Source organism: Miscanthus floridulus, chromosome 9, assembly GCF_019320115.1.
Source record: "Miscanthus floridulus cultivar M001 chromosome 9, ASM1932011v1, whole genome shotgun sequence".
Classification (NCBI taxonomy): Eukaryota; Viridiplantae; Streptophyta; class Magnoliopsida; order Poales; family Poaceae; genus Miscanthus; species Miscanthus floridulus.
Window position 1 is genome coordinate 44,042,942 of NC_089588.1, and position 18,103 is coordinate 44,061,044.

Here is an 18,103-nt window from a genome sequence, read left to right on the forward strand (position 1 = left end):
AGACAGTGCCGCACAGCCACGTGATGACGAGGTTGTTGTTTTTCGGGAGTTTTTTTATGCTGGCTTGAGGCTTCCTGTTATTCACTTTGTATTGGAGGTCAAGCGGAGGTTTGAGTTGAAGTTTCATCAGTTGACGCCCTCTTGCTTTACGAAGCTGTCTGCGTTTGTATGGGCGTGCAGATCTTAGGCGGTCAAGGTTGACGCTAATGCCTTCTTACGTGCACACAGAATTCATTATTAACCGAGGAAGGGAGTGGGCAAAACTTTGGTTTTAGTTTGTCAGTTTGGAGTGTACACATTCTGCTACCGGTCTGGCGCGAATTTGCCCGCGCAGGCTCAGAAGAACAAGTGGGACTCGCCCTGGCTTAAGTATTGGTTTTATTGCAAACTTGGAGTTGGCAAGGGTGTTGGTACTGAGTTTTGTGGGGAGTTGACTTCGCTTGCCACCAAGGCTGCCGACGGGGCGGTGACGGAGGTTGCTTGTGGGGTTGTTGAGGTGCTGTGCTTGTTGGGCTGCCATTTGTGTGCCTGTGATCTTTTTGAAGAGATGATGTGCGCGAGGGTTGTTCCGCTATGCGCTAGCGAGGAGTGGTTTGCCGTCTCGGGGATAAATATGAGGGGAAAGGGTTAAAATGCCCGATAATAGATGTGGAGTCCTGGTGGTCTCGCGTGTTGAACAAGGTCGCGAACCGTGATGAAGGTGTGGCGCGGATTTACGAGGATGTCCAGCGCTCGGTGCAGGATATAGTTGGCGATCTGGGCATCACAGAGATCCGCCAGATTTGTGCCTCGCTAGGTGACCGTCATCGGGTTAATCGGATTTTTGACCTTCTCGGGGTTGTGTGCCCGGATTGGCCAAATTCGGAAGGTGACACGGCTGCTGCTAGAGCTGGTAAAGTTGGCGCATCCAAAAAAGGAAGAAAGGAGATGGATTTGAGAAAGGGGCTCTCGAGGCAGGGAGGCGCGGTGGTCGTGGCCGTGGTAAGTCGAAGGTTTCTCATGGGGGGCGGGCAGTTGCGGCGAAGACACCCGCGTTGAGAGCCAAGGCCAGCAGTTCTGTTGCTTCTAAAGTTGGGGTAGAGCGACCGGCGAAGGTAGCTCGTGTCGCCGCAAGTTCCTGCAGGATCACGGGTGCAGATGGCAGCGTGAAAATGGCTGGCCTTGGATCCATGTTCATTTAGTTGGAGTCTGAGGAAGAGGATGAGGGTACGTAGTGTTGGCGTTGGTAAGGCGGGGGAGAAAGCTCCAACTTGGGAGCTCCAGCGCCGAAGGTAGCTCTGCTGATACAAGCGGGTCCTCAGAGGAGGAGGAGGCTGATGATAATGCGATAGTTAACTCTCCGGAGGTTCTAGGTGTGGAGGTTCAACTTGGATCAAAGGTTAGGGGTTGCTGGGGCGGCCGGGAATTTTAGTAGTTCGCGCCGCGGGTGGCCGGGTGTTCATATTTTGGTGGATGGAGAGGAGTTGGGGAGTGATGAGGACATTGATTGGATCAAAGGTAACACTCCATATTTTGGGCGAAGCTAGTCGGGGGACTCTAGTCCACTTGAGCAACAAATTGGGCATGGACGACGAGCGGACAGAGCTTTTTACTAGCCCTGACCCCCACTCCTGTAGGTTTGAGTCTAATGTGGAGGAGCGGAGGTTCTTAGCTAGTCTAATGTCTGAGGCCAAACGACTAAGGGAGGATTTTGACGATCTTGGTGATGATGCTGAGGTGAGCGCGTTGCGGTCCGTCTTGCTCCTCGAGCACTGAAGCGTAAGGGTGATGCGATTGAGACTGAGTTGAGTGAGCGGCTGGCTGGACAGGAGAAGGTTATTAAGGCAGAGAAAGCTGTGGTTTTCCGTATTACCGAGGAGAACCAGTGGCTTAAAAAGAGGCTTGAGGAGGCAGAGGCATTGGCTAAAAAGGAGAAGGAGGCTTTGCAGAAGAGCTGGGAGGAGTAGTAGCAAATTATGAACCGTAATCTCGACCTTCGGTCGGAGCTGAGGGAAGTGGAGGAGGCAAAGGTAAAGGCTGAGGGGCAGGTGGCTGAGGGGAAAGCGCGTATGAAGCGTATGAGTGAGCATCTCCGTGGTTGCATGTTGCCCACGAAGGAGGCGTTGGACGCTGTTTTGGCGGAGGCGGGGCCTGCGCCTAGCAGAGCCCTTCCAGAGGCAGATGCGGGAGCTTTTGCTGAGTGGCTCAGGGCCGAAGTTGGTTTGATGGTTCCCATTATTAGCCATGTTGGCGATTTTGGAGCTTTTGCCGTGGCTCTTGGTGTCGCTCGGTCGTTCCAGCACACAGGTTGTAACCACGTCCCTGCCTTGGGGCGTCCTCTGCATAGGTTCCCCTCAGTGGATGAGGTCAGGCAGTCTGACGAAGCTTGCCAGAACGTCGCGAAGCGATTTGTTTCTAAGTTTTGGATGAAGGGTGGTCGTGTTCTTGCCGCTGAGAAGGCTGCTGCTACTCGGGGTGGAGGTATTTGTGTGCTGGGTGTTTAGGCTTGTTGGGGGTGCATGTTATTTGGTTTGTGTTGACCTCTTTTTTTGTGTTATTTTTTGATGCAGCTTAATGCAAGTGCTGGTGGTGGTTCTTCCGAGTCTGAGGCGATGTCTGTACCAAGTGCCTTGGGGGATTCCTCGGGTGCTCATGCTCGTGGGAGGCATCGGGTACAGCAGAGGCTCATGCGTTGGAGGGTGCCGGCGATGGTGGGCTAGAGTCAGCCGAAGGTGTTCATGCTGGCACTGTTCCTACAGATACTTCTGCTAATCCATCGGATCAGGTCTGAGGCGTGGGATTAGGGAGGTTGTAGGCCGTAGGGAATTTTGGTCATTTGAGCTGGGCTTGAATGCCTTGGCAGTTGTAAAAAGTTACAGTTGGTCTGACGGTTGCCCTTGTTGCGCAGGTTCCTCTGGGGCCTGCGCACTAGGTTTTGGACATGGTTTCGCTCATGACGAATTATTAGGACGTGTTTGTTTCTAGAGAATCGTGGTAGTGTGCGAGGGCTCGGTGGCCATGGTTGGGTTTTGAAAATTTTTGGTGGGCGAAGATGCGGTCTTATGATGTTAAGAATCGGTGCGCTCGTCTTTTCTAGGAGAACTCCGACTTATAGAAGCATAGAGCGGGGCAAGAAATTTTTGGTAAGAAGGGGTTGGGATATGAATCTGATCAGGTGAGCTTGGATGATGTGGTAAGTTTTGTGCTCGGGTGTGGGAATGCAATGTTTGGGCAGGACAGTTTGTAGAGGGTGCCTAAACCTGAGCCGATTGAGATAGACGACAGGGATCGACGGTATATGTATCGAGCGAGGGTTCTTGTCGGGGACTTGCCTATTGTGACGATGGGGCCCTTGCTCTAGGGGCCACTGGTTGGCTTTGACTCGGTGAGGGTGGTTCGGGTTCCATTGTGGATATCAGCGGGGGTTCCTGGGCGGGTGAGTGTGGTGTTGGCTCTGCTGCCAAAGTTCTTCTTGAAGAGGTGGTGGAGGAGATGGTCGAGGAGGTTTGCTTTGATGTCTGCTTTGAAGAAGATGCACCTAGCGTTTGGGAGTACCGTCGCAGGGTTGCTTAGCCGAATACCTTGCTTCTGGTATCTTTGCGAGGCCTCTTGTTGTGGAGTAGTAAGGCCCATGTTATTCGATTATTGTATTCTTGTTGGTTGTTGGGAAGGCGGTGCAGTGTTTGTGGTTGTTGTTTTATTGTGTTGTAATATGTAATCACTTATGTGTTTTTAGAAGGTGTGGAGGTGGAGTGCGATGGTTGTTGTACTGATGAGACTGCATGAGCTTGACTAAGGTTGGGCTTCTGCACCATGTTATTTTGTTCCTGTGAGGTTCGCTCGATTTGTTCTACGACTTGGTCGAAGCGGCACTCCCTTTTTCTTTAGCGAGGCTCGCTCATTTTTCCTAACGCATAGTTGAAGTGATGCCCCCTTTTCTTTTGCGAGGCTCGCGCGATTGCTTGAAACAACATAGTCGAAGTGATGTCCCCGTTTTTCTTTGGCGAGGCTCGCACAATTGCTTGAAATGACTTGGTCGAAGCAATGACCCCTTTTTTTCTTTGGCGAGGCTCGCGCAATTGCTTGAAATGACTTGGTCGAAGCGACGCCCACTTTTTTCTTTTGCAAGGCTCGCATGTTTATCGTTTGCTATGGAGGGTGTTGAAATGAGTGGGGCTTGGCGTCTTGTTGACATATTACATGTCGGCGAGGGTAGAGGAGTTTGGAATGTGGCATTGCATGAGGTCTGTTTGAATTTTTGATTTAGTCGAGGGTTATGTTTTATCGTTTGATGCTAGAGTATAAGTTTTCAAATAAGACTTTTTTGGGTACATTGATACATGTGAGGGTTACACTTTCTTTTGTCCCTAGGATACATTGATACATGCAGGAGGTTGTAGTCTTCGCTGATGTTGATACGTGCCCTTTGGTGTTGTTGGTGCGTGCGGAGGTTGCATTGGTGATGATCCTGCGCATGTTTAGCTCTTTGCTGTTGGCTCGGCAGAGGTTCTAGTTACTTGAGGAAGAAGAAGGCCCCTGCAGGGGTTTAGTTGGGAGCCCCTCGCATGAAAGGTTGCGAGGGTGGTCCTTTTTGTGACGTCCATCCTTGTGTTTCGTTTTCTTTCGAAAGGCAAAGTGAGGTATGATTAGGAGCCCCTCGCGTGAAGTGTTGCAAGGGTGCTCTTTTGTTTTGACCTCGTGCCTATCAGGTGAGGTTTGATTCGGAGCCCTCACGTGTTTTTTGCGAGGGTGGTCCTTTGTTTTGGCCTCGCGCCTATCCCTTCTTTTTCTTTTGAAGGGGAGGTGAGGTTCGACTCAGAGCCCCTTGTGTGAAGTATTGTGAGGGTGCTCTTTTGTTTTGACCTCGCGCTTGTCCCTTCTTTTTCTTTTGAAGGGGAGGTGAGGTTTGATTTGGAGTCCCTTGCATGAAGTGTTGTGAGGGTGCTCTTTTGTTTTGACCTCGCACCTGTCCCTTCTTTTTCTTTTGAAGGGGAGGTGAGGTTTGATTCGGAGCCCCTTGCGTGAAGTTTTGCGAGGGTGCTCTTTTGTTTTGATCTCGCACATGTCCCTTCTTTTTTCTTTTGAAGGGGAGGTGAGGTTTGATTTAGACCCCCTTGTGTGAAGTGTTGCGATGGTGCTCTTTCGTTTTGACCTTGTGCTTTGTCTTTTGTTTTCTTTCGAAAGGCAAGGTGAGGTTTGGTTAGGAGTCCCTCGCGTGGAATGTTGCGAGGGTGCTCTTTTGTTTTGACCTCCCCCTTGTCTTTTGTTTTCTTTTGAAAGGCAAGGTCAGGTTTGGTTAGGAGTCCCTCGCGTGGGAATGTTGCGAGGGTGCTCTTTTGTTTTGACCTCCCGCCTTGTCTTTTGTTTTCTTTTGAACATGCCCTCACGGTGATGACAAAACAATCAACAACGCTTAAATGCATATCCGACGGTGACAGAATTGCATTTGGTATTAAAATATATTTACTAATTGTGCCTTAATAGCTTACTGAACATACACCATATAGATATAATCGTTACATCCATACATCATGTCCACAAACAAGAGTACTTTTTACAATAATAATCAATGCTAACATAACAACTGTGTGAACTGATATACTAACACAAGTGGTATATAGATTGTAGAATAAAGGTATTACTCTCTACAGACTTACATAACGAAAATGTGGTAGCTGTGCTACTCCTATGTGGCACTCCTGCTGCAAGGCAAAGCTTCCTTCAGATTGGTAGCCAATGCACCATGGAACCCCTCTTCTTCCTCCCTTAGCCATTACAGAAAAATTGTTGAAAAGTACTCAGACTCCACAACCTGCACAAAGCAGCAGAATTAATATTATTCAACATACCATTCCTTTTGTTAATAAGCCAAAATTGGCCTATATATACAATCAAAAGAACTATGTACCTGAACAAAGACATGTCGTAACAACAAAATATAGCAAATGCACCTTTACTGCTCTGCTAATGACTCCAAGAACAAGGGAACATAAAGAAGATAGTAAGGCATGTTCATATGCAGATGCCCTCTTGGTCTACAATAGCAGATGACACAGGCATGGATGACATGAACCTTTCTAGGGTCCATGTCATATGCAATCAGTGTTTTTTCCTCCCCAACAAAAAAATTCAAATTCCATTCTAGGTGAACTGTAATCACTCTGTAGTCCGCATCACAAAGCTCAGAACCAAATTCAATATTGTTCTGTCCAAATAGCTTCTGCATGCTCACAACATGCTTCAATCTTCATTTATTAGTACCATAGTCTTCAAGTATCCACACTGAAAACTGGGACATATTGTGAATATCGACACAACACAAACACAAGTGACCCTGAGTTTGATGGATGGAGATTTTAGCACCACGTGGTTTAGGAATTGTCCTCCATGTCTTTCACTCCATATCCACAGCAACTATCACAGAGTACTCAAGCATGTGCATAAAACCATTATGAAAAATACATCTCAATTTTGAACGTAGTACAATACCCTCACCCCATTCAGATTCCTTAAAGATCCAAGCTGCAATTTTAAATGAGTAGATCTCCACACCTATGCACGCACCCTCCGCCTGCACACATTCAATCACATGGAAGCGCGAGGAGACTATTGGATCAAAACCCAAGCGAGCCTCACTAGGAGAACGGATGCTATGCGGCAGTACAAGCCACTTCTTGGTTGTCGGATTGCAGAGAACATAGCGACGTAATCTATCAGGCCCAAGACACCAGCAGAGGATGAGGCCGCTACAGCTATCTGAGACTAGGACTTTGTCAAGGGGGAAGGGCACGAAGGACAAGGAGTGTCATTCACTGGTGATGCTGGTGAAGTGGCGATTGTCGTCCCACCAGCTGCCAAAGAGGAAGCCAGCAACAATCTAAGAAAGCTCTTTACGGTGGTCGGGGTCAGAGATGACGCGCTTCCAGGAGCGACATACAGACTTGCAGTAGCACAAGGACCGGGCGGGGAGGCGGTGGAGGATCTCAACAAGCACATGGTTTGTGAGGCTGCCCACTGCGTTCCTCCTATTGGGGGCCTCCTCCATCTGGCAGAGCCAGGACACCACCTACCGAAGAGATGAGGCTGCCCTGCCGTGCAATTGTATCAACCAACATTAGTAAGTAGACGAGTTTTGAGGAGAACGACCAACGATGGAAGTAAATAATTATTGCCCTTGCCTTTGGATCTGGCGGCGGTGAGCACGTGCAACCACGCTGGTGACAACAACAGCTCAGTCGCTGGTGGATCTGTGCGGGCAGGCCGGTGAGGTGCACCGGCGCGGAGCAAGAGCTGTCCTGCCGGTGATTGGTGGCTTGCATGCTAGTGAGTATGGCCGGTGTTGCCATTGAGCAGTGTTGACCAGGTGCGGAGGTGAGGAACAGCAGCAATGAGGACAAGAAAGGGTGGTGGGACGGGCTCGCCGCGTAACTTTTACGACCCGTGGGAATGAAAAATTTCATCAAAACTTCCTAATTCCACGTGAGAGGGCTCCCACACGGGAATGCAAATTTTGGAATGAAGCGGCGGTGAATGTACAGTACCATCACAACTGGATAGAAGTGGCGACTAATGTAGTACATATCATCGGTGGAGATTGGGGCCTACGAAGATGTTAACACCGGAAGCTGAACGTATTAGCTAGATAGCAGATTCAACGTTTAGCATGTACTCAGATTGAAAGAAAGGCAATCTGCGCACTTAGAAAAGCACAATGCCTTTACTCGGATTGAAAGGAAGCTAACTTGAGTTTCATACATTCATAGCTACTAAGTAGGGTGATAGTACAAAGCTAACAAGCATGTCTAAAGCTATAATGCACATACTAATTTGTTTTAAACATAATAATTAGGCCCACACTACGCAAAAGCTAAAAGGTCGTGATATGTACATCAATAGTGCCATAATTAATCAATCTCCATAAGATCATGTAGATCCTGGTCGACCTCCATGGCATCATTGTGAATCTCCATGTCATCACGAGCATTCACCACTACTACCCTGTCCACATTCATTAGTACACTTTCATCTACCTCATCGTCTTTGTCCACAAAGCACTGATTTGAAGAACCAATACTGAGGACAATAAGGCTCACAAGTTGTACTCCACGGAAATAAAAGGCCAAAAACTCCAAAACAAGAACATGTATTTTCATCTACAGAGGGAACAACAGTACTATAGTTGAGTTTGGGTCCATCAAAAAAATGTCCGATTCAGTACAAAGGAAGGTGGAATCAAGTGAAGTTACCATAGATCTGGGAGAAGCAGAGAAGCACCAACCATGCACTGAAGATTTGTGCGTTGGCAAGGATGGAGGTGATGTAGCAGAGAGCAAGAGAGAGGCTCCCTTCCATCCGCTGGTAGCAGGGTGAAGCTGAGAAAGGGAGGAGAGAGGGGAATGGACGGGAGGGAGGTGTGGTAGGACCATGGGAGTCTATATAGAGTTCAATAAATTGTTTGCTCCTGTAGCAGGCCCTAGTTTCCAAGGAACTAGGATGCCTCTCTTTTGCATTTAATTCAACACCAGGTTAATCACATTGCATTTAGTTCAACAATAGTTTTACAAAAGTGACACAATTTAGTCGGACACATCAATTGATACTTGGAACTACTGCAGTGAACTAAGCGACTTGCCAATGAACATGCCCACGACTAAGGTAAGTTCAAAATAGGTGAAAGAAGAATAGCAAGCACATTTCTTTCTCAAAGGTACCAAATCTTCCTTCATCTTCGTTGGAACCCTCGCCATTTCTTCAATCTGTGGCATATGTTCCACCTCCTACAGGTCTTCATTTGTACTAACATTCGCCTCCTCCTTTAGATCCATTATCTTGTTACATAAATCCAAAAGCAAAGTCTTCAGAAATTTTCCATATGGGGGATCATACCACTCATAGAAGTCGCAATCTAAGTCGGACTACAAAAAAAAACCAAATTACTATAAGTACATCGTGATTTTAGCTTTTGCATTGGGAAAACTGAATAAACAAGAAAGAAATTGAGTTACATTTGCCCTATAGCATCTGTGGTACCGACGTCCTAGGTTTTCGTCACTCCATGAAATCCACTGAGGCGTTTTCAAGCCGCAGCGACACAAAATTGGTGGTTGGTATGCAAAGGGGTGGTCACGGTACGGGATGGGCCGCCCCCTCCCGTTGTAGCCTCCTCCGCTGGAACCCGGTGTTCTTCTCACGAGGCCGCCCGGGGATGGTTCCGACCACTGCGAGGAGTTGAAGCTAGATCCAGACATCGAGCAATCAGGGTTCAATGTGTTGCACACTGAGTCATAAGGTCGGCCAGGGTCTTTTGTCTTCGCTTTATGTGCCTCCTTCCAAGGCATCAACACATCCTGGAAAACCCTCGCACTCCTAACAAGATGAGATCCTCTATCACCGGTGATAAATGGAACTATCCACCGTAGGAGGCCCGATTTCCTCTTTTTGTATACATAGAGATGTACAAGTGGACCACAATCAAGACCAACATATATATAGTCGACCGAGGCACACATTGAATTAACAGTTCAACCAAAAGAATAGTTCAACAATTATGCAGTACTCATACATACTAATCGAGAGGCTTCAATACTTATGGGAGTGTTGGCGGTCCTTAACTCCTAAAATCAACCACCAAATCTCGCATAAAATGCACTCATATAAACACCAAACATAGTATTAGGGATTATAACTAACAAATTCCACAAGTTTTGGTGATTGTTCATTTGCAGGAGGACAAGTGTGCAAATACATAAAAAGGGCCAATACCTTGAATAAATAGAGAAATGGAAAAAGACCACTTACTAGACAAACCTGGGCCCAAGCACGAGAAGACCAAACCTAGGCCCAGCACACAACTGACCAGCCAAAAGTGGTTGGGGGCGGCACTACCTGGGGATGGGTGACCCAGGAGGTCGACCGACCCCTGTCCATGCCTTTCGCCCCTAGCCTCCACGTGGCAACCATGCATTACTCCTTGAAGGTGGTTAGAGGGTGGATTCCGCGAATATTCCCCCAGAACTGACCTTGGAGCACTATTTAAAGAGAGGAAGAGCTCTCATCCAAGGGGGAGAATACACAAGACACAAGAGAAGAGCCCCATTGCAAGCTCATAGTGATCAAGCTAACTTATCCTAAGATCTCTATCACTAGAAAACATCACTACCTGAGCCACTCTCCCTCTTGTCATCTTGGGTGAACTAGCTAAGAGACTTGTACACTTCCATTCCTTGTGAAAATACGATACCCTAAATACTCCCAGGTGAAATGCTACAACAGTATATCCATGCGCTTGCGGATTTATTCATGAACATTAATAAATACCAACAAGCATTTCTGGCGCCGTTGCCGTGGAATGGTCGTCGTATTATCTCCAAACCTAGTTCACCTATGTATCCCTTTGTTTTACCTTTCTTTTCTTTTTATTCTTCTCCAATGGAGCAACCTACCATTCAACAACTTTCTTCTCCTATGGGTGAGTTCTTAGAGCCACCAGCATCTTCAAAGCCAATCATAGCTTCTGGCTATGAACTCTGTCCTGGAATTATAGCCATGGTTTGGGAACAAACCTTCTCTGGTTTAGACTATGAATATCCATACTATCACCTACGAGAGTTTGAGCAGCTTTGTGCTTGCTTGACAATCTCAGGCATGAGACAAGAAACATTTCGGTAGAAGTTGTTTCCCTTCTCTCTTGATGAGAGGGCACAACAATGGTACGCCCATAACATAGGAAAGGTAAATGGAGATTGGGAGAAGTTGAGAAATAGATTATGTCTCACATTCTTCCCTACATCTCGAATCGCTTCCCTGCGACAAGAGATTCTTAGCTTCCGCCAACATGAGAAGGAAACCATAGGTGCAGCCTGGGCTAGATTTTCAGTTTTAACACACTCAGGCCCAGACTTGTCTTTACCCAACCATGTGTTGTTGCCACACTTTTAGTTAGGTCTTAGCAAGGAGTCTGCCCTATAGCTTGATATCACTGCCGGAGGATCCTTTAATCACAAAACCACAGTGGAAGGAGAAGCGCTTTTAGATCGCATTCTAGAGAACACTTCTTCCACCGAACCCCTCCGAGTAGAACCTAAGTCAAGCCATGAGGAAGTCTCGTCAGCTAAATTTGAACCCTTACTTCCTACCCTTCTAGATTCAACCGTGGGACCCTCACCTAAACCGGGAACTTTGGAGGAAGAAATTCAACCCCCTGAACTTCCCTTTTTCAAGGAAGAACTTTTTGAAGATTTTGGAAATACCTTGAATTATTCTTGCCAAAAGAAACCACCAGTTCTTATCACTCCTCTTGACCCTCTAGATAAAGATTTCCTTAGAAAAACTATCAAGGAGTTGACTGCCATCATGAGCAGCAAATGGGTAGAAGAAGCGAAGCTTTCTTCTGAAGAAATTCAGATTTGCGTCCCTTCTTTAACCATATAATGCAAAATCTATGGAAACTGGCTAGATGTGCTATATAACCATACTGTTGGAGCAAACCTTGTGTCTGCATCTCACTCACCTACTTGGGTGACGAGCCCCTTGCTCCCACAAACAAATCCTTCAGATTCACCCCATGATCTAGCCTGAAAGGAATTGGGATTCTCCATAATATAACAGTACATCATGTTAATGTTGAAGTTGCCCTTGACTTCCATGTTTTTGAAATCTAGGATTTTGACATCTTGATAGGGCATCCCTTAGAAAAAATCTTCATGGAGCCACCAACTTTAGGGAACCTTGACATAAAGCTTGGGAGAGATACCTTCTCCATTCCCATCACTCAAGCTAAAAACTTAGTGATAGAACTTCTCCCTTATTCAAAACCATTCGAGGAGGTCATGGCTATTTCTCCTTTTGAGCCTCCTGAGGCATCCTTGGATAAAGATGCTGAACTCTTCATTCAAGATGAGGATGACCTAGGAGAAACCATCGAACTTCCCGCACATGCAACACCATCACAACCTCCGATCAAATTTAGACCCCTACCTGCTGGCCTTCGTTATGCTTCCTTAAATGGTGACAATAAAACTCCTATAATCATAAGCAATAAGCTCTCAAATAAGGAGACAGTCAAACTCATCGCCATTCTAGAAAAAACATAGGCCTATTTTCGGGTACTCTCTCTAGGATCTCAAGGGGATTAGTCCTACCCTCTACACCCATCGCATTCCAATTGATCCTTCAAGCACACCTTCTAGAGAGCCTGAACGTAGGCTAAATAATGCGAGGCGAGAAGTCATTAAGAAAGAAGTCCTCAAACTCTTACATGCTGGGATAATTTATCCCGTGCCACACAATGAATGGGTTTATCCCACAATGAACCGTCATGGGGTGGAGGATGTGCATTCATTGCCGAAAACTTAACTCAACAACTAAGAAAGATCACTTCCCTCCCCCTTTCATTGATGAAATGTTAGAGCTATTGGCAAAGCACTCTTTCTTTTGTTTCATTGATGGGTATTCGAGGTATCATCAAATTCCCATCCACCCCGACGATCAAAGCAAGACCACCTTTACCTACCCATATGGAATGTACGCCTATCGAAGAATGTCTTTTGGTTCCTGTAACACACCCACTTCATTCCAACGGTGTATGATCGAGGAAATCATGGAAGTCTTCATGGACGATTTTTCTGTCTATGGGAAAACCTTCGATCATTGTCTAGAAAATTTAGACAGAGTCTTGTAAAGATGCCAAGAAAAGGACTTGGTGCTTAACTGGGAAAAGTGCCATTTTATGGTCCGAGAAGGCATTGTTCTTGGACACCTTGTGTCCGAAAGGGGGATTTAGGTGGACAAAGCAAAAATCAAAGTTATAGAACAACTCCTGCCTCCTGTAAACATGAAGGTAGTCCGTAGCTTCCTCGGTCATGCAGGGCTCTATCAACGCTTCATTAAAGATTTCTCTTAGATGACTAGACCCCTCATGAACCTCCTCACTAAAGATGCACCTTTTGAGTTTACCGATGAGTGTTTAGATGCTTTCCACATCCTTAAGAAAGCACTCGTCTCGGCGCCAATCATTCAACCCCATGATTGGGCGCTACCTTTCGAGATCATGTGTGATGCTAGTGACTATGCTGTTGGGGCAGTCCTTGGCTAAACCAAAGATAAGAAGCATCATGCTATTGCTTATGCAAGCAAAACACTAACAGGAGCACAACTTAATTATGCAACCACTAAAAAAGAACTCCTAGCAGTTGTTTTTGCTATTGATAAGTTTAGATCTTACTTAGTTAGAACAAAGATTATCATTTACACTGATGATGCTGCTTTAAAATATCTGCTCACTAAGAAAGATGCTAAACCTAGATTAATAAGATGGATACTTCTACTCGAAGAATTTGATCTCGAAATAAAAGATAAAAAGGGAGTAGAGAATATTGTTGCAGATCATTTGTCATGTATGCAAGTCACTAACATATAGGAGCTCCCCATAAACGATTTTCTATGTGACAACATGCTACTAAAGTGATGGACTCCAACCTGTGGTATGCAAACATCGTGAACTTCATGGTTGCAGGATATGTGCCACCAGGGGAGAACAAGAAGAAACTCCAATTTGAAAGCAGATGCCACCTTTGGGATGACCCATACCTGTACAAGGTATGCTCTAACGGATTGTTAAGGACATGTGTACCAATGGCAGAAGGGATACAGATCATAGAAAGATGCCATGCAGCACCATACGAAGGCCACTATAGAGTGTTCGGCACACAAGCAAAAATCTGGCAATGTAGGTTCTTCCAGCCCACAATGTACGAAGACAACAAAGAGTTCATCCGAAGATGTCAGAAGTGCCAGCTACATGGGAACATCACTGCTCACAATGCAATGCCCCTGACATACAACCTACGAGTGAAGTTATTTGATGTATGGGGTATTGACCTCACGGACCATTTCAAAAGTCCTATGAATGCGAGTATATCCTAGTAGCCGTTGACTACGTGTCCAAGTGGGTGGAGGCACTACCATGTAGAGCTGCTATTTGCACCAGAATTTGGAAGAAGGATTTCAGAGGCTCAAGAGCTCCCAGAGTCATGTCAGCAAGGGATCAATTGCATGTGCTAGCAGATAACGACAGAGGCTATGATCGACGCTAGGATGAGACATGTCGGACTCTACAAAAAGGGAAAGATTAGAGTCCAAGTTATCTTAAATTAGGAATGTTTTCGTTTTATGCCAAAGATTGTAACAAATCATGCTCGAGTAGGATCCATATCTAGGCTCCGGGTATAAATATCAAACCCCGGCTATTGTAAAAGACACAATCAATCAAATATAGGTCAATTTACTTTTTTGGCTCCGGCCACTCCTTAGGAGTAGGAGTAGAGTAGATCTCGGCGAGTTCTTCAGCAAGTATGGCTGCATCGATCCGGTCGACCTCCACTGCTTGTCTGTAAGTACCGTCATGGTTTATACCTCTGTTCGTATGGCTGCATCGATCCGGTCGACCCCCACTGTGACTCTGGTATAGGCTAGTTATCGACTCTTGCCTAGTTCAAGTATGGCCTGTGTGATTCTGCCTCACACCCCACTGCTTGAACTAGACCAAGGTCAAGTTATCGGCTCTACCTTTGAATGGCAGTCTCTGGTAGATTCATTAAGTTACCGATATTGCTTATTGCTTTCATTGTTTATCTAATTACAACAATATCACTCTACCCGATTGAGATTGATCTGGATCGGCCTTATATCTTATTTAACCCATCATTTGCCAATCTAAAACTGATCTAATCTACATCTTAAACGATGAGTTATGTTTTTATCGGCTATTTTATATCAATCTTAATCGTGCATAGCGTGCGGTTAAGACATGCTCGATCTTGAGTTGATCTATCGGTTAGCGAGAACCGTTCCATGGCCCATTATCATGGCCTATGGGATTCTGCCTCTCACCCCACTGTTAGCACCATGGAGTGGGGATTGTTAGTTGATAGATCCGTTCCTGAGAAGGCATGACCTTAACTGTGCGCTATGCCTGAATTGGCTGTTTAGCCGATATCGAGCGCTTTCACGAACAGTTCATATTACGAGACCATTGAAGTAGAGATAAGTTGAAAGATATGTTAGCCCCATGATCTTATTATTGTATTACGGCCTGCATGATTCTGCCTCATGCCCCACTGATATTAGTAATGAGTTAGGGTCGTCGAGTCTATTGTTGTTTCTATGGCCTGCATGATTCTGCCTCATGCCCCACTAGTCATGGCGATAGATAAGATCTAGCATGTTCATTAGATTTATCTTTATCAAATGGTTAAGTGGTGTTGAATTGTTTCTTTATATAAAAAGGGGTTCGGTTACTTGTAATCATTGGCTTAGTTTAGACCGATCATCGTTGATATCTTATTGCCTTTGATTAATTTTGCTCAAATTATGTTTATCCTGAATGATAACCGATTCTTCTTACACAACCCCATGAGCTTTAACCGATTTATTCTTATGAATATGCTGGAATCGACTATTTAGTCGATTTCCACTCATATCGGCTCTTAGAGCCACACATTCGGGACTGTCTGGCAACACCGGCACGTTCCGCCCTTAATTACTGATAAGCTTTCTCTCCTTATCAATTGCAGGGTCAAATTGACTGGCACGTCTTGGGAGGATTGTGCAGGATCGACCACCCTTGCGCTGAAGCTAGGCGGATCTGCTCCATCGAGCGGACCCTTCCGGCTTGCTGCGTGTGTCCACGACACGGGACGAAATTCTGTGTCGACACATGTTTCTGGCACGCTCGGTGGGACAACACAATCATCATGGCGGTTCACAACAACAACAACATCCTTATGGTACATTATGAAGACCTACCTGATGAAGAAAAGGATACCATCAACAAAGCTACAGAACAATTTCAGAAGAAGTGTTTGTTGTCCTACACCAAAACACGTGACAGCACAATTATTCGGAAATTTCCACTACCAAGAGTTCTACTACACGGACAGACAGATACAGTCGAAGCTGAAGACAGGCGTTTCTTTGCGGAAGCCATAGACAAATCTGTTCGTGATGCCCTGTCAAGCCGCAATGAAGCTTTCGTTGATGCATTTCACAATGCCATGAAAGAGGCGATTCATGGAATTCCAATCAGTTAGGTTGGATCGACTTGTTACAACATTCTAGATCCGTTGACCCAAGGGACTAATCAAGTCGGTACCAGCCATCAAAAAGCAGCACCAGCTGGTAATGGTGACGTCCAGGCACTTCAGGGTTCATCTGAACAAACTCCAGGTACCACTACGAATTAGATGCAGTACAATCCTGGACCGTCGATACAACATGTGCAATGGCCGGTGGAGCAGAGTCAGAATCAGATGATCAATTTTGGCACATCAGGCCACATACCGTCGTCGGCTCAAAAAATAGCACCATCGATTCAAAAGATCCGCAGGGATATAAATCCCCATGTCTATAATCAGAGACTTCAAGTAGCAAGCCAGCAGAGGACCCAGCAGATTGAGATTCCACAAGGGTATCACTATGGCACAGATTATAACACTCTCCACATGATACCGAATCCAGGATATCAAGGCACACGGGATTTCAATCCACGGATGGGTCAGCAAATACCGAGGAATCCAAATCCACAAGCTGACGAGTTGTTGCTGAAGGTGACCGAGATGATGAAAAATTAGTTCGGTCTAAAGTCAAAGGGGCTGACCTTTTCGTACAAACGCCCATATCCAGAGTGGTATGATTTGGTCGCTCTTCGTACAAATTACAAGCTCCCAGAGTTCACCAAGTTCACTGGTCAAGATAGTACAAGCACAATAGAACATGTCAGTCGGTATCTTACACAATTGGGCGAAGCATCAGTTGAAGACGCCCATCGAGTTTGTTTCTTCTCCTTGTCCTTATCAGGGCCAGCCTTCACTTGGTTTTCATCATTGCTGGTCAATTCCATCGCCAATTGGACTGGCCTGGAGAACATGTTTCATACATATTTTTACACTAGGACTGGAGAAAAGAAGATCACCGATCTAACGACCATAAGACAGAGGACAAATGAATCAAGCATTGAATTTCTTCAAAGGTTTCGAGAAACCAGGAACTTGTGCTTCTCCTTGAACTTGGCCGATGATCAACTAGCTGCCTTAGCTGTTCAAGGAATGCTGCCGATGTGGAAAGAGAAACTGCTAGGACAGGAATTTGACAACTTGGGTCAATTGGCTCAACGAGTGGCAGCGCTTAATAGCCAATTCCAGAGCATATGCAGAGATACCCGATTTCAGAAGAATACTCAGTGGCCGAAGCTTACGATCCATATTCAGTCGATGATGACTATGAAGATGAAGAAGAAAAGGTTGCTGTAGCTGAATGGAATTGGGACAAGAAGACAGTAATGGTGCCAAATCCTTGGGGAAGAGGAGTTGAGGAGAGTTATGACTTTGATGTTACTAAATCGAACAAGCTCTTTGATTTCTTGCTTGAGAAGGGGCAGATCAAATTGCCCGATGGTCATGTCATATTGCCCCCTAATCAGTTGAAGAACAAGAAGTTCTGCAAATTCCATAACGCTACTTCTCATTCCACTAATGAATGCAGAATCTTCAAGCAGCATATATAGACAGCTATTCAGCAAGGGAGGCTCAAGTTCGATACGCCTCAGAAGATGAAAGTTGATGATAATCCTTTCCCAGGAGATCAAAATATGGTTGATGTCGGGCTATTCAAAGGAAAAACTAAGGTTCTAACATCGGCCAAATCAAGAGAAGCTGGAATAGTTGATCCCAAGATGCAAATATTGGCTGATGAATACAGAGAGATTAGAAAACATCATGATCAACAAAAGGGCTGATATGAATAGGGGGAAACGTCAAAGGATGGTGCGACAAAGTCGCGAGTTACATCTCGAATCTTATTGAATAAGTGGCAGCGGCAGAAGGAAAAGAATTATCAGCGATGGTTAGAAGATCAAGAACACCAGCGTCAACTAGAAGAAGAAAGGTATGAAAGGAAGCAAGCCGAATCGCATTGGAATTGCCCTTTCTTCAGATACTGCTGGAACGAAGGTTTGAAATTGCCTACCAGACATGACTGTCCAGAATGCAGCAATCAACAATGGAAGTTTAGGCAATCTCAGATCAACCGCTGGTCTATCCATTCCTAGGATGCATATCATCATAATAAC

At 45.7% G+C, this 18,103-nt stretch overlaps 1 pseudogene; it reads right to left on the reverse strand.

The window, feature by feature from the left end:
* Positions 1-5,752: 5,752 nt before the first annotated feature.
* On the reverse strand, positions 5,753-7,024 carry LOC136479756 (uncharacterized; annotated as a pseudogene).
* Between the last annotated feature and the right edge of the window lie 11,079 nt (positions 7,025-18,103).